The sequence below is a fragment of the Hyperoodon ampullatus genome (genome assembly GCF_949752795.1).
Source record: "Hyperoodon ampullatus genome assembly, chromosome: 5".
NCBI classification, from domain to species: Eukaryota; Metazoa; Chordata; class Mammalia; order Artiodactyla; family Ziphiidae; genus Hyperoodon; species Hyperoodon ampullatus.
Genome location: NC_136918.1, coordinates 19637347 through 19659971, shown reverse-complemented (window position 1 = coordinate 19659971; position 22625 = coordinate 19637347). Strand labels below are relative to the sequence as shown.

General features: G+C 39.1%; 1 pseudogene across 1 annotated transcript; it reads right to left on the bottom strand.

The window, feature by feature from the left end:
* Positions 1 to 9862: 9862 nt before the first annotated feature.
* LOC307053334 (gamma-secretase subunit APH-1B-like) lies at positions 9863 to 10592 on the bottom strand (annotated as a pseudogene). The gene has a single exon. The product of its transcript is annotated as a gamma-secretase subunit APH-1B-like (transcript).
* Positions 10593 to 22625: the final 12033 nt, after the last annotated feature.

Here is a 22625-nt window from a genome sequence, read left to right as displayed (position 1 = left end):
AGGAAGATTTCAATAGCTAATAAAGAATAATCACAATGTATTATACCATTTGCTCCTTCTTTTATATTATAATAGTTAAAGTCAGAGTGACATCCTAAATCTGGAACTCTTTCTGGAAACGTCTTGGTAATTTATTCTCTGCTCTTTTCTATGAAAACTGTTTATTTTATAAGCACACAATTTGGAATTAGAAGGGTGTCATATTTTTGTTATGTAATAGATTTTATTTGCATAAAATATATTGAAAAATTTAAAATCACTACCATCCAAACTGAGTCCATTCTGAGCCCAATTACAATGCACTGAATTCTGGGGTTTTGTTAAAACCATAGTGTCAGGGGTTCTGTTGATGAAGGATCTAAGCAGAGAATCCAGAAGCAGGTCTTTAATCTGTACACACATCAGTCATTTTTACTCTGTCAGGTTTACAACCCTGTATCACCTCAAACAGTAGTTCTCAAAGTGTGGTCCCTGCACAAGTAGCGTCAGCAGCACCTGGGGATTTGTCAGAAATGCAAATTCTCTGGCCCCATCCTAGCCCTACTGAATCAAACATTCTGGGGATGAGGCCCTGTACTCTTGTGTTTTAATAAGCCTTTCAGATGATTCTGATGTAGGTTAATGTTCGAGATCTGCTGATGTAGAGAAATAGCTTCCAAATGAAAGAGAGGAATCAAACTATGAAAAAAAAAAGAAGTTGGATGAAAAAGAAATAATACATGAAGCAGCAAAGAACATCCAAGAAGCTGTAGTTAATGATCTCAAGATATAAGAGGATGCTCTGAAAGAGAAAAGGAAGAGCTCCCTGAAATTAAATATATAATAAATATTTAATTCAAATAATTAAATTAAAATAAACTTGCATACAAAATAAAATAAAATTTAATTAAAATAAAAATTCAACAGAAGGCTTTGAAGATAAAGTTGCAAAAACACCTATAAAGCTTTAAAAAAAAGACAAAGAGATGGAAAATTGGAAAGAATCAATAAGGGATTTAAAGGGTAATAAAAGACCCTCAAGATCTACTTAATAGGAGTTCCACAGACACATATAGGAAATTATCAAATAAACCATATAAAAAAATTTCTCAAAGTTGAAATGTGTGAGTTCCTCAACTGAAATGTCCCACTCAGTGCCCAGCCCATGAGAAAAACTCCAATAAGGCACATTAATGTGAAAGTTCAGAACACCTGGTGAAAGAGAAGATCCTAAGAGTGTGAGAAAAGTCAAAAGTCACATAGAAAGGAAAAAGAAAATTGGAATAGCATCTGAATTTGCACTAGCAACAATGGAGTTAGAAAAATAAATAGAGCAAAATCTTCAAAAATTGAAATGAAAATAAATTTTAGTCAAAATACTGTACCCATCTAGTCAAGAACACGCAATTTTTCAGGCATGTGTCAGCTAACAAAATTTATTTCACCCTGTTTTCTTTCTTATGATGCAACTGGAGTAAATGCTTCAACAAAGTAAGAAAGTAAATCAAGAAATAGGAAGACATGGGATTAGGAAATAGTGGATCCAACACGGGAAAATGACAACGCATATTCTAGGATAACAATTATGCAGCCAACCTAGAAAACTACCTGTCAGATTAGAGCAGGAAGTTGGAGTGGGGTATCTAAGGAAAAAAAAATGTATTATGTGATGATCCAATGTGTCTGATTATTTAGAAAATATCAAGAAGCATTGGAAAGATCTATTACATTAGTGATAGGTCACAGAAAACTAAGCAAAATTAAAAATGAGGCAATTACTAACTTTAGGAGAAAATAAAAAGTTAGTATAAGAGAGAAAACTAAAAGCACATGGTACTGTGCTTTTAGCTCAGCAATGAAAAATATTTATCCCATCATACAAATGTAAATGCTCACTTCCATTTTTAACCAAAAATTACCAAAAAAGAGAAGAAAAAGAAACTGACAGACTTATGATGAAAAATGTCAAAATTAAACCAAATTAAGTAAAAGAGGTTTAAAAAATAATTTGCATTAATTTTATACCATTTGTTGGTTCTATATTCAGATATTCAACTCAACAAACTTCAGCTGGGAGTCAGCAAAGAGCCCAGTTGAAATAGTCAAATGGGTCACAAATCATTCCAGGAATGTGTTATTGACTTACAGTGACTCTCAAAGTGTGGTCCCACCTGTAAACTTGTTAGAAGCATTCACACCACCTGGAAACTTGTTAGAAATGCAAATTTTGGGGTTCATCCAAGACCTACTGAGTCAGAAACTCCAGGTTTGTTGCCCAGCAATAACAAGTCTTCCAGGTGATTCTGATGCATGCTTAAGTTTGAGAAATACAGATTTATGAAAACTTGTTCTCAGCCAGGGCTGAAAAACACTATTTAGAGTTGATTCGGGTTTCTAAATTGTGAAGGAAACAAAGGAAAACAAATTTAGGTACCAAGAACTTAATTGCACCTTGCTAGCATTTTCTCTGCAATTTAACCCATTTTATTCTCCATTAGTCTACCTCTTATTTGATATTTGATTTATAATTTGGGCAATAAATGTTATCCTTTGTTAGATGAAAAGTTGAGTAAATTACCTTAAATTTATCTGATGATTATTTGCCAATCCTGTGTCTAGATACACAAGACCTCAAACAGAATTCCCAAACATATTTATTCCGAGTATCCACATCACTATATGTCCTCTGCCATGTTGAACAGTGGCAGAGTTGCTGGCATCTTCTTGATGTATACTGATTCACTGTCTTATTGGTTGACTTGCAGGAAACCAATGCACATGCCCCATCAGTGAGTGTAGCTCTGTAATTCTGTAGGTTGTTCTCTCAGAGAGGAGTTTGGCTCCTGTTTTTCTAAGAAAGTTGAAATTTTGCTAACAGTTTTGACATATGTAAAAGTATCATGCTTTTAATATTACAGTTGTGGTACTGGGCAAATGATCCCATACTGAGTTCATAAGCTTCTCTTCCCCACCTCTCATACTTCTAGACCAGTGATTAGAACCATCATCTGACCAGTTGGTCAGGCTACAGACACAGGGTTTGCCCATTAATTCGTTCAATAAAAATTGAGTGTTTACTACATACTGGCTGTTCTAGGAACTGGGAATACAGCAATGAACAAAACAAGACAAAAATCCCTGCCTTCAAGAAGCTTATGTTCTAGTAGCAGGAGATAGACAATAACCAAAATAAATAAGTAAATTACTGTATATTGTACATCAAAAAGTGATAGGTATTAAGGAGGAAACTTGGGATTACTGTCATGGAGGTTGAAATGTTTAGTAGGATGATGAGGGGAGGCCTCACTGAAAAGGTGATATTTAAAAAAAAAGACCTGGGGCTTCCCTGGTGGCGCAGTGGTTGAGAGTCCGCCTGCCGATGCAGGGGACACGGGTTTGTGCCCCGGTCTGGGAGGATCCCACATGCCGCGGAGTGGCTGGGCCCGTGAGCCATGGCCATTGAGCCTGCACGTCCAGAGCCTGTGCTCTGCAACGGGAGAGGCCACAACAGCACGAGGCCCACATACCACAAAAAAAAAAAAAAAAAAAGACCTGAAGAAGGCAAGGGTGTGAACCATACTGGTGTCTGGGCAGAGCAAATAGCAAGAGCAAAGATTGTAAGGCAAGCTCATGCTTGGAATGTTTGAGAAGAGCAGGATATGGGAATGGTGAGGTAGAGTGAGCTGGTAGGAGGGCAGTAGAGGTGAAGTCATTGAGGCAATAGGGCTGGGGTGGGCCTGTGTTGTATAGACTTTGTCATCTTTGTGGCTCATTGTAAAGACTTTAGCTTTCTTTTTTTTTTTTTTTTTTTTTTTTTGTGGTACGTGGGCCTCTCACTGCTGTGGCCTCTCCCCTTGCAGAGCACAGGCTCCGGACACACAGGCTCAGCGGCCATGGCTCACGAGCCCAGCTGCTCCGCGGCATGTGGGATCCTCCCAGACCAGGGCATGAACCCGTGTCCCCTGCATCGGCAGGCAGACTCTCAACCACTGCACCACCAGGGAAGCCCTAGCTTTCTTTTATTTTTAAACAAATGCTTTTCTTTTTTTTTTTTAAGATAAATTTATTTGTTTATTTTTGGCTGTGTTGGGTCTTTGTTGCTGCATGCGGGCTTTCTCTAGTTGCGGCAAGTGGGGGCTACTCTTCGTTGCAGTGCACGGGCTTCTCATTGTGGTGGCTTCTCTTGTTGCAGAGTATAGGCTCTAGGCGCACGGGCTTAGTTGCTCTGCAGCATGTGGGATCTTCCTGAGGACCAGGGCTCGAACCTGTGTCCCCTGCATTGGCAGGTGGATTCTTAACCACTGCGCCACCAGGGAAGTCCCTAGCTTTCCTCTTGAGCGAGATGGGAGCCATTGCAGGGTTTTGAGTTGAGGAGTGACATGACCTGACTCATCTGTTGAGAGTGATGACTTCCCATCTCCTTTACTCTCTCAGTCAGTCTCCAAGGACTATCAAACCTATTTCCTCTCTATCTCTCAAATCTGTCCCCTCTTTCTCTCTCTCTCTTTTTTTTTTTTCCATCATCACTGCCAGCACACTAGTTCAGGAAACCTTAATTTCTTACTTGAGTCATCTCAATAGCTTCTTAGTAGATTTCCTGCCTCCTGTTTTCTTCCCTCAAATTCATTTTCCACAATGTGTCCAGAGTAACCACTCTGAAAATTTCATAGATTCACACTCCCGGTTAAAGCTATCAATAGCCTTCTTTTTTTACCCCTGAAAATAAATTCCAAACTCCTCAACATGACTTTCCATGGTCTGTGTCCCAATCTCCAGCTTCATGTATCCCCTATTCTCCCACTTCATACGATAATGCTCTGGCCATACTGAACTTCGTTCCTTGAATACATGATGTTCTCTTTGCTTCTGAAACTTCACGGATCATTTACTCCAGGAAGACTTCGCTGATTTTAAAATCTGAATTGGTTTACCTTCTTTTTGCTCTTACACCACCCTCTACTTTCCCTACACTGAGTCTGTCATTCCATATTCCCATCGTTTCATTATCTCTTTTCCCATTCTGCCCTTAGGCTTGGTGAGGACTGTCTTGCTCATTTTATCCCCAGTGTTGCACTGTTTATGACACATAGAAGGTGCTCCATAAACAAGGGGTGAATGGTGAATGGATGCCAAAACTTCTTGATGGATGAGAACACTTTAAGGCCATTAACAAATTCCTTTTCGTCACAGCCAGGAGACACCCAAATATTTGTTGTGTGCATGAAAGAAGGAATCAATGAATAAAAGATTTGTTTTGACCCTTTTTGTTCTGCTTATTTCCCTGATTGTCCAAATGCTCCTCAGTAATGTGATATATGGCCTCCCACTGGTCATATACATATGTGGAGCAGGTAATGGCTGACACACAGTGTAACCTTGTGGTTTGAGAAGCATCCCTCACAATGAATCCTCCCCAACTTCAGCCCTGGAGGCACTGATACGAGCAGCACTGATTTGGGCTAGCTTTAGACACATGATCAACTTCAGAAGACTAAAACAGCAATGATCTAAGTGGTGGGCAGCAGAAACAGTGACTTTAGGGGAGGCCAATAGTTTCCACAACCAAAGGAGAGACTCAATAATGGGTTACAACTATAGTGCCATTTCCTTTTTTTAAGTTTGAATGCAGCAGAAGCCTCAGCAGTGAGTGTATACTGAGATTTGTTCACGAGTACATATACAAGACCCATAGGTCTTTTAGAAATAGGTGGGCAGTTTTGGAGAACTTGAGGTTCCTCAAGCATGACTAGATGGGCATATTTGATTTCTGTCTTTGCCATTAATTTATCAGAGGAATATTACTTGTAAGTTTTATTCCTGGGATGCAGTGACCTAGAGAAACGTAGGTTACATCCTCTTACAGGTAGTACTGTTGGACTTCTCCCCAAATCATCAACCTATATATAAAAGAAAGCTAAATGTATTAGCTCGCTATAGTAAGGGAGACCACCACCTTACTAATCCCAGCAGTGTCTCAGAAAGTGGAAGTCAGAAGTGGTCTAGTTTTAGGGCTTTGGGGTCTGAGCTCAAAGTGGTTTGAGGTAGGTCTTTCAAGATGAAGAGATGATCTGGATTGGGCAAAGTCTGTGATATAATAGGATTGGTCAACTCTGTGACACAAGGGTCTTGAAACAAGCCATGAGTAAACTTGGTATGATAAGCAAGTGTTTGCCAAGGTGAGCAGACTCTTGTCTCTGTTAATTATCTGTGGGAATTTCCTGAAGCAAACAGTGAAGTTTTTTCTTTTTTAATTGGTTTATAGCTTTATCTTTCCCAGGCAAAGTTTCCTGGAGCAAACAACTAATTCATGTTGACATAGCTGATCTATAATCTTTTTTTTTTTCAAGATGTTGGGTGTAGGAGTTTATTAATTAATTGATTTATTTTTGCTGTGTTGGGTCTTCGTTTCTGTGCGAGGGCTTTCTCTAGTTGTGGCAAGCAGGGGCCACTCTTCATCGCAGTGCGCGGGCCTCTCACTATTGCGGCCTCTCTTGTTGCGGAGCACAGGCTCCAGACGCGCAGGCTCAGTAGTTGTGGCTCACGGGCCTAGTTGCTCCGCGGCATGTGGGATCTTCCCAGACCAGGGCTCGAACCCATGTCCCCTGCATTAGCAGGCAGATTCTCAACCACTGCACCACCAGGGAAGCCCTCTTTTTTTTTTTTTAAGTGACAAACAACCTTTTTATTGTTCGCTGAAAAATACAGGTCTGGAAAGAGTTTATTGCATTGTGTATTGAATGCAAGGTCTGATATTGCAAGGTATATATGACATAACAGTATAACTTATATGAAATGCTACATATTCTCCATAAAGACAGTGCCCACCCCTCTAAACACTAAATTTAATGGAATGAAGTCTTATTAAATGAGAAATATAACATTGCAATCATAAACAAAGTGCACTAAGCAAAGAACTTTAAAATAGTTTTCTTGTGACATCTTCTTTGTCTACCTGGAGTTAGGAATGGTGGAGCCCTGGTTTCCCTGGAGCCATCAGGCCCACTCTAACTGCCAGTCCCTGTCTTGGGGCTAGTTTGAGGCAAGTGGGAAGAATACCAGGTAGAAGGCAGATTCTATCATGACTGCTTGTACCGCACCAACTCTACAGATAAGAACACCTAGCACTTTTGTTGTGTATCTTCCACTCTGAGCAAATACTGAAATGTGCTTGAGAACAAAAATAAAACATTGGGAACAAAAGCCACTTTCTATACAGTCTGCAAATACCATTTATTCCTTTTAGCCATGTTTTCATGAAGATGCTCTAAAAGAGGCTGCTACTACTAAATTGTCAGTCAGGCAGGCCAGGATCAAGGGTAACAAAACTTCTCCAGTTACAACTACTAATTCAAATGGGTTAAAATACAAATTTATTAGGGATCCAAAATCAATCTCTATTATTCCCATGGCAACATAGTCAAGGGCTGCAATGACATTCACATTCCAAGGTCAGCTTGGAATATAGCCACATTTCCCTCCAAACTGAGAAAGCCCTGTGTAGAGGAGAACATACAAGATTACCACCACCACCTCCTCTCCAAACAGCATCAGGGCACGGAAAGCTCATCACAGATAGCAAATGCCAAAAATTAAAATTAAAAAAGCACATCTCAATATATCCACAGCAACAGAGGAAGACTACTCTCCCCCGGTCTTCCTTGGCACAGGCAAAGCAGGACTGTTTGCAGCAATAGTGACTAAGCTGACTACGGCCACGCTCGCGAGAGAAATAAGGATTACAAGGTTTCTCTATTCCCAGGTAATCAAGGATTATCAAATAATTTCCGGAACTAAGCCAATAGTCTCACCAGCAAAGAAAATTTTCTTCTTGCCCAAGATGTTTTTATAAATGAGATTTCCCAATATCCCAGATTCTTTACTTATTATTAAACTACTAATGCACCAAGGACATCCTCAGAGCTCAAGCAGGAGTAATATTAATATTCTCAGATTTTTCTAGACTTTGCAGATCCACAAATATTTTATCAGACTATACACTTAAGAGATTTGTAAGTCAACAGCAATAAACCAACTCTACATTTTTCTTATTCTGTTTATTAAAGAACACCTCGCTCCAATAGGAATGAACCCCAGTTCAGTGGGTATCTTGTTCCCCTCAGCTCTACAAAGTAAATTTACTGTTCAGTCTCCATGTCCTGGACGCTTGTATGACTCACCTAGTCTAAAGAAAATCTTGTATAAAAGTGGAAAATTGCATACCCCAGAGGTAGCATTGGTATTAGTGCTGAAATAAACTTTAGGGGAATAACTATAATTGCTTATGGGACTGTTTACAGCCTTGCTAGAAACCCTATTCCTCCTGAACCCCTAGATTGAGAAATTCAAATAATTTAAACATGAGAGGGGATTTCATTGATAAAGGTCTAGTTTGCATCACAGGTTCTGTTCCATGGAAAGATGTGCGTCTAGCCCAAAATACCGGCCACATCCATTTTAAACATGTCCATTATTCTTCCCCACCACAGTATTGTCAAATTTCTTCCACCCCTTATGTCACTGGTGAGCCCTCTCATTGCTGCTTCTATTTCTTTGGGCTGTTCTACTGCACATATGCGATTCACTGAAGTTCTCACTTTAACGTATAGGGAATTTCCATTTCACATCATCAGCTCCCTAAAAACCATCAACTTGGAACAACTTCTAATTAGAAAAGGCACAATTCCTTTTTATAAAGAAAACCGAAAGGTTGTCTGGAGGATGAAAAAACATCTTAGATATTCCTATAAAATGAACGCTTTATCTGCTACCAAAACCCAGAGACATTTACTGGATCTAAAGATTACATGGATTATGTAAAAGCATGAACATGGCAGTTTAAGACGTATTTTCAATTTTCCACTATACTATTTGGGCGGAAGCACTAGTCAGTATTACTGGAGCAAACTCAAAGTGGCAACACCACCCTATTGGCTTGCTTTCCTCCTGCTTTCAGTCAACTTCCACCAGCTCCAGTGAAGCCTGTCCCAGGGTACTTCACTCAGCCACCTGCAGAGCTGCTCAGAGATGCAACTAGCACTCAGTGGGTAAACACTGCTTTGGGGCAGACCCAGGAAAGACTTACAGAAGATGCACAAAAATTCTTGGTTGTATAATATCTTCCCAGGAAGTCAGAAATAATTGGTTTTTAGTTAAAGAAATTGAAATCTATGCTCAAAAACAATGTAATGCCTCAAAAAAGCAAAATCGAGAAAGGAAAACTAGAAAAATACAGCTGAATAATAAAAAGCTTACTTCGGTTAAATTATCATAGTCGGTGCAATTTAGTATTGTAGTTAGAAGCACAGCCTACCATGTTCTCATAAAACAGTACTAGTGAAGTACGAGAAAACAGTTCACAGAGATGACAGCCCTTTAGCCTTTTGTGACTTCAGAACTTAAAAAGACAAAGGCCAACTAGGACTTCTATTTGACATTGAGATAGTTACTTGCTCAACACAAACTGAGTTAGGAGATAGCTAAACATCTCATTCTTACTTATGGTGTTCTCAGAAAGTTCCTATCTGGACGTGGAGAGTTCTCAACCTGGCTGCACATCGGAGTTTTATCGAAGAAGCTTTAAAAAAAATTACCAAATGACCAGACCAATTAAATCTGGAGGGTGGAGCCCAGAACATTTGTCGTTATGTTTTCCCAGGTGATTCCAACTTGCAGCCAGGTTGCACACCACTGATGTATCCCTTTCAGAAAGCCGTTGCATGAAAGCCATATCATATCTAGATAGTACTGTTTATTCTAAATTTCACCAGGAAAATGTACTTTTAGAAGAAGACACAGTTGCGCTTCTTCTAAAGGCTCAGCTTACTGTTTCAGAAGCGCCGGTCCTTGGAGGTTATCTGGAGCACTGCTTGAAGAGGAGGGAGTCCTAGTCTTGGCAGAGAAGGCAGAGTTTCAGGCTCCTGCAGAAATAAAGAATGTCCAGACGCCCGTGAGCACCAGGATGATGTATGCCGACACCAGCTTTAATCCATAACGAGGATTTACGAAGCTCAGGGCTGACACCAGCAGATAGGGGAGAAGAACTACAAGGAGGGCGTACCACTTTTTCTTCTCACAGGCATCCAAACACACAGTGCCCCAGAACACGTGCAGCTATATGACCACCAGCGTCATGGAAGCTGAATTTAGGAAGCACTGGGGAGGGTCTCCATGAATGCCCACTGTGCCCAGACCCAAAGAGTCAGACAGGGTATTTACAAAGGAAAAGACTCCACTCGTGATTCCAAAGCCCAAACCAGAAACATAAGCCATTAATCGCATAGAAGGTGCTATCTCCCCTGGGTTTATACTCTTCAAGCCCAAACGGGCTTTAAAAAAAAAAGTTTATAATATGCAAAATGGCACATTTCTTGGATAAGGACTGAGACTAACACTCCAAAGATCAGCAGATATTTCTATATTGGTCCATCTTTGTCGTCAGCAATGGTTGCTACCATGAACCAAACAAGGGAGTAAAGCAGCAGAGACACCAACCTGAAGGAAGCTCCAATGACGGGGAAGATGATGCGCAATGGCGGTGGCAATGGTGAAAATGCAGAGGGCGAGCGCAGGCGCAAAGGTAAGGAAGGCGCAGCCAAGAACACGGCCGCCGTCATGGCAACCGCGGAAGCCGGTCCGGGGGCCTCAGCTGATGTATATTCTTAATTAAGCCATGTTAAGACAGATGGTCTCGGCATTCAGACCTTTTAATTACTGTCACCCTTAAATACTTTGGGATATTATGTGTCTCAATAGTTTCCAAGAACAGGTTTTGAAAAGGAGAGAGGATGAGGGTATAAAGCCTGAGGAGAGAGAAGCAGCACTATTTTTTTTTTTTTTTTTTAATGCGGTACGCGGGCCTCTCACTGTTGTGGCCTCTCCCGTTGCGGAGCACAGGCTCCGGACGCGCAGGCCCAGCGGCCATGGCTCACGGGCCCAGCAGCTCTGCGGCATGTGGTATCTTCCCGGATCCCGTGTCCCGTGCATCGGCAGGCTCCCAACCACTGCGCCACCAGGAAAGCCCGAGAGAAGCAGCACTACTGATAAAGGGTAGCCTGGGCAGCATGGAGAAAATGAGGGTGACAGAAATAAACTTACGTTTGTACAATTTTGTTTCAGGTAAGGTTTTTGCTTCAGCCAATAGAATAATCAAACACAGATTTGATCTTTCCTTCCAGAGAATCACCTGTAAAAACCAACCACTGCTTCTTCTCGTTTTGATTTTTTATTATTTTAAAAAATATTTATTTATTTATTTGGCTGCAGTGGGTCTTAGCTGTGGCATAACTAAGGATCTTTGTTGCTGTGTGCAGGGTCTTTTTTAGTTGCAGCATGTGGAATCTTTACTTGTGGAATGAAGGATCTAGTTCCCTGACCAGGGATCCAACCCAGGCCCCCTGCACTGGGAGCGTGGAGTCAACTGCTGGACCACCAGGGAAGTCCCTCACTTTTTGATTTTTTAAAATTGAAATATAGTTGATGTACAATATTATATAAGTTACAGGTATACAACATAGTGATTCACAAATTTTAAAGGTTATACTCCCTGTGTTGTACAATATATCATCGTAACTTATTTATTTTATACATAATAGTTTGAACCTCTTAATCTGCTACACCTATCTTGCCCCTCTTACCTTCCCTCTCTCCACTGGTAACCAAGAGTTTGTTTTCTGTATCTATGAGTCTGACCAGCCACTCCTTTAAATGACTGACACTGAAGTGACTGGATATTTGGTTAATCTAGGCTCAATGCTCTGAAACAGTCTCCAGTCGGTAGTTTAGGTAAATACTCTCTCGTCATTGATTTAACAAGGCTGAATGTATGGTGATTGGACATTTTCAAGGCTGTAGACTGTAGGAATTAATAACTCAAGGTCTGGAGTGAGATGGAATTGGATATAAATCCTTACCCTAAAAACTTTTTAGTTTTGTGATCTTACATAAGTTGCTACTTAGTTACAACCCTAGTTTCTCATATATAGACATTAGGTTCATTTTTCTTCACATAGAAAATGGCAATTATCAGTAACACCTGATACGACTGTGGTAAGTAACAATAACAGCTATGTAAAACTGTCAGCCTAGCTCATAGTGTGGACTTAGTAAATGTTAGACATTATTATTATCATTATTATTAGGTATAAAGTATGCTTTGGTGCTCATTTAAAGATGAGAGACATAGATACATAGATTCAAAGAATAGTAGAGTCAGGAGGGACCATAGAGATGTTCTGATCCAGCATCTTTATTTTACGGGAGAGGAAGCTAAAGACCAAAGGGAGAAAATAATACCCAGAGTGAAAAAGCCAGTTAGTGGAAAAGGAAGGCATCACGTTTCCATGGCTTGCCTTGCAGCCAGCGTGTGCCTGTAAAGGGCAGCTGCGGGAGATGAGCCTCTGGGCTTCTGGTTGATAGCCACTTGTTCAGAGCCTTTTGTTCACTGTAGACGGTTAGGACCTGATCTAATTTGCAGTATTTTCAGCAGAGAATTGAAAGCAGTCTGACATAAGTTGACTCTTGGAGCTCAGATCCTTTAGTTTACTGGGTACAGTCTCATTACTTTGCAATAACTAATATCTTTAGGGTGTGCAGTAAGTATTTAAGATTTGAATAAGCCCTGTGTGAATGCTAAACTCCTCATTTGTGGACACATTCTTCTCATACTCAGCAACCATTCCAGCAGCTTCTCTTGCCAAGGAAATACCAAATATTGTTGAAAGAAAAAACAGCTGCAAATATCAAAAAACCTAGCATTTTAAGGGGGTTTATGAAATAAATGGTTGAAGAACCTAGAAAGTGATTTTACAGTGATGTAGAACAAACCTTTAAGCAATTATAGCTTTTAGTCTTAAATCAATAAAATTTTATTGAGCACTTCCTTTGTATGAAGCACTGTAGGTGATTTAAAGACATGTTATTTTTGCCTTTAAGGTGCTAACAATTTAGTAGGAAAAATAAAATGTAAGTAAATTAATCAAAAGTTACATAATAAAATGCAACTCAAATAACATTGGACGATGAACACCAGAGGGCATTGGTAGGCAGAGCCTGACGAGTTGCCAAGTGAACAGCGCAGCTCATTTTGCTTTCCCCCTTCTTTCATGACAGTGCCTGATTCTGGTTTGGGAGTTATCTTCCCCTTGCAGTCTTGGGGAGCTGTAACTCCAGTTGCTGTGCATTTCTCTAGCCAAGGTGTGATCTTGTGAACCAGGTCATGCCCACCAACCTGTCTTCCAGAGTGACTTGAGGATTGAAATTTTTGATAAAATTGTTATCCCCTTTGGCTGACTTAGTTGCTGATCTTTGCTGAGCCATCTCTAGCCTTCCAGTCAATTCTTATGCTGTTAGCTGGGAATAAACTCCTTTTCTTCATGAGTTCATTAGACTCGGTGTATGTGGCAATGGCAGCCCGAAGGGAAAGGAGATGCCACTTTGACTGTAGGTGTCAGGGAAGAAAGGAGGTGACATTTGAGTGGGACCTGGAAAGGGGGTGATGGTAAGTAACTGAGGACTTTCAGTTTGGTGTTTGGTGACATCCTATTATTTCTAATTCTAGACCACTACTAGAACCATTTCTGTAGTTTGTGAACTAATTAGAAAGCTTGTTCACAAATCCTGAGGATTTAATGCTTTGCTAAGTGCAAACCAAGGGCAGTAGAGTTGGAAAATACTTCAGGATTAGTTAGGTTAAAAAATAGAAAAGATAGGGCTACAGATGTAACTACAACTGAGAAGAGGTTTATTTCTACCCTGAAAGTCACTGTAGTGGTCTCTACTCATTGTGTTTGTCTCTTTTTCTCATCTTGGTTCTATGATAATCCACATTTAAGAGTAGAATAAATTCATTCTTTAGTCTACCAAGATTCATTAAAACTTAATCTATACTTTCTTCACTGAACAGATAGAGTATTTGAAAATTATATTATCCCCCATTCAACAGTTGTTGTTAATATTTGAAACCACATACGATGCTGGTAAAGAGCTCTCAGACATTAGTGAATATAATTCCCCAAATTCACTTTACATGCAAAACCATTGTATAGCTTGATTAAATAATGTGTGTGTGCAATTCTGTCTGGAGATACACACACACTTCCTAAGCCAGGAAGAGACAAATACCAATACTCTGGGCTAGAATTTGGTCCCATTTCACTTTAAAAAACATTTTTGCTGTTGACAAAATGGAAATGTGCTGAACAACCGGGAAAAGGAAAATGGAGAGGTTAGCAAGGTCCTACTTCCCCTTTTCTCTTCTAAATGTATCATTTTATTTTTCTAAACCAAGCTCTTCTTAAATTCCAGAAGAGGAAAATATTTTTTCTTAACTTGATTTTTGAGAGGGAAATAAGTGCAGTTTCTGCTTCTGCTTGTGTCATTAAAATACTTCCTACCTCGATTTTTTTTTTTTTTTTTTTTTTTTTTTTAATGCGGTACACGGGCCTCTCACTGTTGTGGCCTCTCCCGTTGCGGAGCACAGGCTCCGGACGCGCAGGCTCAGCGGCCATGGCTCACGGGCCCAGCCGCTCCGCGGCATGTGGTATCTTCCCGGACCGGGGCACGAACCCATGTCCCCTGCATCGGCAGGCGGACTCTCAACCACTGCGCCACCAGGGAAGCCCCCCTACCTCGATTTTTATAGCAAACTGGTAACGCCCACATTTGAATTTCTAGCAAACCCTAGAACATAACACTATACTCGTTCTGCATTTATTCCTCACTGGCTGGATGAATTTTTAAAACATAAGGTAAACCAAGTGGGGAGATTAAAATCAGATGTTTTTGCATAGGCTATCAGTAATGAGGGTAAAAGTGGCATTTTTCTATCTGCTTATTTGACTATACATTTTGTACTTATTTTTAAGGCCAAACTAGAGGAGTTGGAAAGTGTTGTTGAAGTCCAAAATGGAAAACATTTCTTAGTCATTTTCATAGTGAATTTTGAATCTTTAAAATGCCCATGGCCAGACTACGCCGGGATATGATCAAGTTGGTTTTTCTTTCCTCAAGGAGCTTATTTAAAAATGTATGTGGCAGAGGCTTCTCATTTAGCGTATCTAAGGGAGCACTTTGGGAATCTTACCCTGGTCTTCTTGTGTTGCCATGGGAATGTCCATTTTTATATCTTCAGAGAGATACTGTTTTTCAGTGTGGTAGAGCAGAGAGAAAGTGGGCCTTACATTTAGGAAATAATGTATCTACCTCTGGCCTTAACTCCTTACTAGCTGTGTCACTGTAGGTAACAGATTTAAGTTCTCCAAGCCTCAGGTTTTTGTTTTTTAAATAAAATTTAATGTAATTTTTATTCTGAAGGGTTATTATAGGCATTAGAAGTGATGAGTGCATCAGAAGACATTTAGTACATAATAGTATTATTATACTGATGTGATTGTGAAAAGGCATCTTAACATGTAAATATTTCCTGCCTGACTCCATGCTTATATCTCTCTTAGAGAGCTTTCTGTCTTTGTTAGCTCAGTCCCTGGATCTATTTGTGATGTAAAAGTAAAAAAAAAAAAAAAATAGTAGAGAAGGAGATGATCTGAGATGGAAGTAAAGGAGAAAGGGTTGAAACAGAGTGTTGCCATTTCATTTCAAAGAGTTGAGGATGCTGGGGGTAACAGATGGCAATTTGGGTGGGTGTCAGGAAGAGTTTGGTGGTTTGTTGAGGTGAGGCCCTAGAGCAGTACTGTTCAGTAGAACTTTCTGCGACTATGGAATTGTTCTCTACCTGAAATGTCCAACAACATTGCCACTAGCTACACGTGACTACTGAGTACACGAATGTGGATTGTGTGACTGAGGAACTTTTATATTTCATTTAATTTTAATTAATTTAAACTTAAATAGTTATGTGTGGTTAGTGGCTATTTTATGAGACAGCACAACTCCAGAGACTCTAGAGGATATGAGAGACTGAGGGAAGGAAGGTAAGTATTTGTCATGAATTGCAAATTAGATCCTTAATATTTCTTGAGAAATGTAACCAAAAAATTGAAATGCATTTGAAATTAGTTCTGAGATCTGGACTGCATATAGATATAGATATACATATACATATACATATACATATGATTCACAGCTGAGGACAGGACATACGGGGCCCTGACTAATACGGTTACATGGGTAGTAATAAAAATCTCCTTTCATTAACACGATGATAACTGAGGAATTTTATGGACATAAAGCTCATAATGAAAGAGTTTATTTACATAAACTCTTTTCATTTTAAACACACAGCCATATCCACACTTCTCATCTAGAACTCAAACCATTACATAAATAAGTCTAAATATTTCATTTAGGAAATTAGAGCTAATTCTCTATAGGCTTTACATTGTGTAGCAGGAATTGTTTTCTCAAATAATGATGACAACCACCAGCACCACCAGGACCCATTTTCTCTCTAGGAGCCCAACAGATGAGTCTTGAAAATTCAAGAAACTTCAGAAATGCGTAAAATTGTGTGTGTGTGTGTGTGTGTGTGTGTGTTTGGGGGGGGGAATCTACATTCATTAGAGATTTTGTATTAGATATTTATCCTTTTTTCTTCATCTGCCTGGGATATGATAGCCTTGTTCATTTCCCATTGTTAAACCTAAAAATACCAGACAAATGCAGAGCTGAAGTTGTGAACACTGGTCCCTTTACCACTGTTCCAGAACTGGAGATGAAAACATGGTGGGGGGCATGTAGGGTACACTCTGATGGTGGTGGCAGTCATACCAAGAGTGAGTCCTGACGCCATGGAAGATGTCAGAGAAGCCGCAGGGCTGTCCTTACTGGTACCAATTCTGCAGAAAGATTTTGGATATAGTTTCTGCTTGCATAGCCCCAAAGCTAATTCATCACCATGTCCAGAAATTCTGTGAACTACCCAATATCCCTTTAATGAATCAATATTCCACTTACACTGGGCAGAATAGGCTTTTATTGCTTGTAACTAGAACTCTGACTGATACAGACACTCAAAAGGATCTGTAACTCTAAAATGGTTAAGGATTACCCTATAAAACCTCATTTATTATGACTATGAGTCCATCACAAGTGGTATAACGAAGACAGAATCACAAAAATCCAGAGCTGGAGAAAAGATGTATTCTTTTAAATGACAGCTGGCGTTTTTTCAAGAGTGTAAACTGCACTAAAATGTAGACAGAAAAAAAGAAGAGTGATAAGGCTTACCTATGCACCCTTGGTTTGTAAAGGAGAATATAAAGATTCCAAATTATCTCCACCATGGTGAACACCTTAGTAATGAAAGAGCCTATTCTGTCTAAAGGCTTATAATGCCGGGAGTCTAATATGTTCCTTCTGCCCAAATATGTGAATCCAATGACACTCAGTATTCTCCATCTTCCACTCTCTCTCCTCAAATGTGATTATCAATGATGTTTCTAGTCAATACTATGACACCCTATCTAAAAATTCAAAGTGTTCAAACATATATTAATCAATTCAAACATATATTGTAGTCCCCATGTAGGCATGGGCCTACAATTTTCCCATGCCCTTAGATTTGTAGAAATTAATACAAATATATAGATTAATCCTTAGAAATTGATACAAAATAAGTGGATTATGAAAGTACAATTTCCCTCTGCATATTTTAATGGGAGTTTCAGTTAAAAAGAAGATTGTGCTACAATTTTAATGATGCTGGACAGTTTCATCTTGGGGCTAGAAGTCTGAGATACAATCCCTTCTTTATAAGCAGAATAATAGGGTTTTATTAAAGGAAATATATTCTTCCATCATTTGCTCTATGTTTACACAGCGTCACTGAAGAGTCAACATATATATCAGAGGAGGAGTAATGAGTATTTTCTTTTCATATAATGAAAGTTCCAAATTGCCACATACTTCTTATTTAACTATGAATAAAGTCAGAGGTGTATGTTGTATTTATAATTGAACCATTCTGCATTCATGTTCTCAAACATATTATAAACTAAAGTCTCTAATATTCCCATTATTTTCCAGATGGGAAAGAAAAACCTCATGAAACTTGGAAAATAAATTTTTTGTCTTTAAAAATTTGTCATGAAAATTTCCAAATGTACAAATAAGTAGAGCCAATAGTCCTGGGTACCCTTGTACTGATGACACAGCTTTCATGCTTGTCAACAGTCAGCTATATTTGTTTCAACTCTTTTTCCCATCCCTGCCACCTTACCCCACCTTTTCTTCCTTTTGGCTGGAGTAGTTTAAAATAAATACAAAACGTGATGTCATTTCACTTCTCAATATTTTAACATTAATTTCCAAAAAAGTTTGGACATTTCCTAACATTGCCACAATGGCAATTTTATACTTAAAAGTTAATAAATAATTCCCTAATACTATTTAATACCCACTCCATATTCAACTTTCATTGATTTTCTTAAAAATGTCTTTTTACAGTTTTTTGAATTAGGATCTAAACAAGATAGTTGGCATGTTGTTTATGGTTTATTATTTATCTTACGCCTTCCTCTCCCCTTCTCCCCGACACTGGTCTTATTTTTTTCAAGCCACTGGCATATTGAAGAAATATCCCATTGATCTGTACAAAGTCCCATTTCCTGGATTTGACTGTTGCTTCTTTGTGGTGCAGTTTAACTGGTTTCTGTTATTTATTTATTTATTTTTGGCTGCGTTGGGCCTTCGTTGCTGCTCACTGGCTTCCTCTAGTTGCAGCGAGCGGGGGCTACTCTTTGTTGCGGTGTGCGGGCTTCTCATTGTGGTGGCTTCTCTTGTTGTGGAGCACGGGCTCTAGGCGCGTGGGCTTCAGTAGTTGTGGCACACAGGCTCAGTAGTTGTGGCACGTGGGCTCTAGAGCTCAGGCTTGGTACTTGTGGCGCACGGGCTTAGTTGCTCCATGGCATGTGGGATCTTCCCGGACCAGGGCTCGAACCCGTGTCCCCTGCATTGGCAAGTGGATTCTTAACCACTGCACCACCAGGGAAGTCCTGTTTCTGTTATTGTGTAGACTTAAAGTTAGATCTAAAGTCAGATTCCAATTTTTTTTGGACCAAAATACTTCATACGTGGCATGTATACTTCATTTGCCCATAATGTGCCACTTTTATGATAGTAAGATTAATTCATGACTTTCAGGGGATGGCACTCTGATCCTTTCACTATAGTTTTCCTTCAGCATATCCCCTAATAATTTTGGCATCTATTGATGACTGTTGTCTGAAATAATTTTTTAGTTCAGGGTTACAAAATGTTGATTCTATTCCTTTTACATTTGTTAGCTGGGATTCTTCTTTACAGAGAACTTCCCCTCATCCATTAATGCTGTGTGGTTATTCTGCTAGTCCATTTCAAAAAAGCAGGAAAAATGCCTATCTACCTATCTATTTATTTACTTATTTATTTATTTTGCGGTACGCGGGCCTCTCTCACCACTGTGGCCTCTCCCGCTGCGGAGCACAGGCTCTGGACGCACAGGCTCCGGACGCACAGGCTCAGTGGCCACGGCTCACAGGCCCAGCCGCTCCGCGGCATGCGGGACCCTCCCAGACCGGGGCACGAACCTGCGTCCCCTGCATCGGCAGGTGGACTCTCACCAACTGCGCCACCAGGGAAGCCCTAATTATTTATTTTTAATGATCAATTTTCAGAGGTAAAAGCTGCAGTCAGAAGTTCATTCTGTGATGCATCACCCATCTCCCTGCAGGACCGAGATACTCACTACCCCAGCTGTGGGGAAGTTTGGATGCGGGGTGGGTAATGTCTTGACCTGTTCTCTTTAAATCATGACAAATCTGAAAGGCCATCCCAGCTCCCACACAAAATACCCAAACACGAGGATAAACTAAATTCTTTATCATGTTAAAGAAGAGTTATGGTGATTCCAACAAATGGCTTATTTGAAATTTCCTATAGGACTAATCACACAATAGCATGTTTGCTTATAATGCATTATACTCTGTTGTATTGATTTGGTAATAGCAAGTGTGTGAGCAAAACCATAATTAAACCAGAATGAAACTGATTTACAGTACATAATTGATAAGATAAAAAAGAAAATAACTTTACATACAAAAAGGTGTATAATAATGCATTTGCAAAAGAATCACTCCTTTTCAACAGTAAGTTTATTCGTATTTCTTTATCATGAACATGAACATGGTTTATTATGTTATATTTGGTTCACAGTGCAGCATCCTCTTGATAATAATATCAGGTTCTATTAAATGGAATTCTCTATTGACAGGCATTTCTACATCTTTCATAATAAATGTAAAATTAATGTTAGGAAGGATGTGAAGCTGAGTCTCCATAGAAAAATTAGCATTATTGGCAATGTCATTTTAATACCAAGAGCCCTCTACTTTTTTCTCCTTCCATGATAATTGACAATAATATAGAGCAGTTGTTTTCAAACTGCTTCACAGACCAGATCCCACCCCCCAGCCCCCGCCCCACTGCACTGATTCCCACCATGGTGAGAGGTGGTGACAAAACAAAAAACAGACAAGATAGGTGGAACTTCTACTTCAATCAGAGCAATTCCACTTTTTACTTGTCTTATATACTAGCATTTCATGCAAGCTTTCATTTCGAAAAATGTTCCTGTGAAAACTACTGATAAAGGGTATAGGTGCTACAAGAAACATTTAAATAAACAAAACATGCCATTGATTGACTCAGAAAATAATTATGATTTAAAAGATTTTCTATCTTTCTACCTTCCATAATGCAAAAGTGCATGTGTATCTCATGTTATTTGTTTGCTGGATCTCTGTTGAATTTCACATTGATCCTTATTAGAAATTAGTAGTATTTTTTTTTCTGGTCAAAATGGTTCTATGAATATGATGCAATGCAATCATACTGAACTCTACATTAAAGTCAGTATTTTCATAAAAATATTACAATAAACTATGATATTTTAATGTACAATTAAATACTTTAGATAGCAATGAAATGACAGAATATACTGGATTGGAAAACATAGCAAACTCTGTGCCTATTATTGTTACGTCAGATTTTCTGATGGGATGTAGAGGACTGATCTGTTTCCTATTTAGCTTCAATTTTTCCCTTTCACCTCTCCCACCCCCCCCACCCCCAAAATAAAATCCCTCTTTTTCATGTATATTTCTCATCTGAAACCCTAGGACTGGATCTTGATTTGCCTAATGAGGATGAGCACCTAGAACACACCTAATGGCTTTTGTTGGTATGTGCATCTCAGGTTTGCCCAATTCAACAGAATGAGTATCTTATGTTCTCTAACTAGGGGAGACATTTTCTTCCCCTCCTGCGGTATGTGATTAAGGAAGTCCCTCTTTCCGTTCCTGCCCCCTGCCAGCCATGACCACAAAGTGGAGTAGCTTCGGAAAGAAGGGAAAAGCAAGGCCAGCAGAGCAGAAAAATGGAAAGAGCTTGTACCCTTGTTAACACCACCAGGCTGCTGAATCAATCTCTAGACTTGCCCTTACGTAACATAGAAAATTTCTTATTGCTTAACCTAGTCTTAATTGGGGCTTCCGTTATTTTCTGCAAAAAACCCCACAAACCATTCCCTCCACCCCACAAAAAAAAAACCCACCAAACAAACAAAATGGCATTACAGATATAAATATAGAAGGCAGTCGTTATAGTTTTCTTTTTAATCCTAGATTTTACCTTGGAATTCTCTTAACGCTATTCTGTGTTTAAACACAGCTCTGGACAATATCTGGCAATTTCAGATATTTTTCAATTCAACTTCAAGAAACAAGATTTTCTGAGTTATATGAATGATGCCAACCAAGCTGGTCTGTATTGTCTGCCAACTGTTGTCTACCTCTGGCTCTTCCTGATTATTAGGGTACAACCCTTCAGGATTCCTACTTAAAGGGAGGTGTTTTATCAGGACCTTCATGCTCAGCTATTGTATTTGAACTTTTGCTCCCTAACCTTATGAAGCTTTCAAAGGTGCCACTCAGCCTTTCAGCTGCATCAGTAAAGGCAAAAGTAGCCTCAAATGACAGGCTTGCATCGCTCAATTTCACTATTTCCCTAGATGCCGGGCAGCCAATTCTTTACTATTTTTTAGCTTTTTCATGCTTTTGAGTATATGTTTTGTATTTTATTCAGCTTTCCTAGTTCTTAGTAGGAGGCTGGTCTAAATTATCTAGTACACTGATTTTGAAAGTGGAATTCCCCAACTTTAATTTTATGATATTTTTGCATGTTTATTTATTTTATAAGATTTTAAACTTAGGAAGCGTTTTCCTCCAGAGATTTGACAAATATTCAGCTTTTTAAAAATTTTGTTTTTATATGCTTTAACTTATATATCTATATCTATTTCTCTATATATGTGTATTATTTCTTCAATCCATTTCCAATCAATATTTGGGTATGTAATTCTCTATTAATTACTCATACATTTGCCTAAGGGAAACTAAATTTATCATTCCATTAAAATTCCACATATTATTTATTTTTCTTGAGTCAAATTTGAAATTACTTAAATAAAATGAGAATATATGTTAGGTTAACTGAGCAATTACTACCAGAATATAATGAAAGTATGTACTCTAACAGCTAAGTTAGTTGCTTAAGCTAATGACTAGAAATTTATACACTTTTTTGCCCACATTTTTTCAGTTTTACATTAGAATGTGTTGTATTGCAACACTACTACAGACTATGGAGACTGCTTT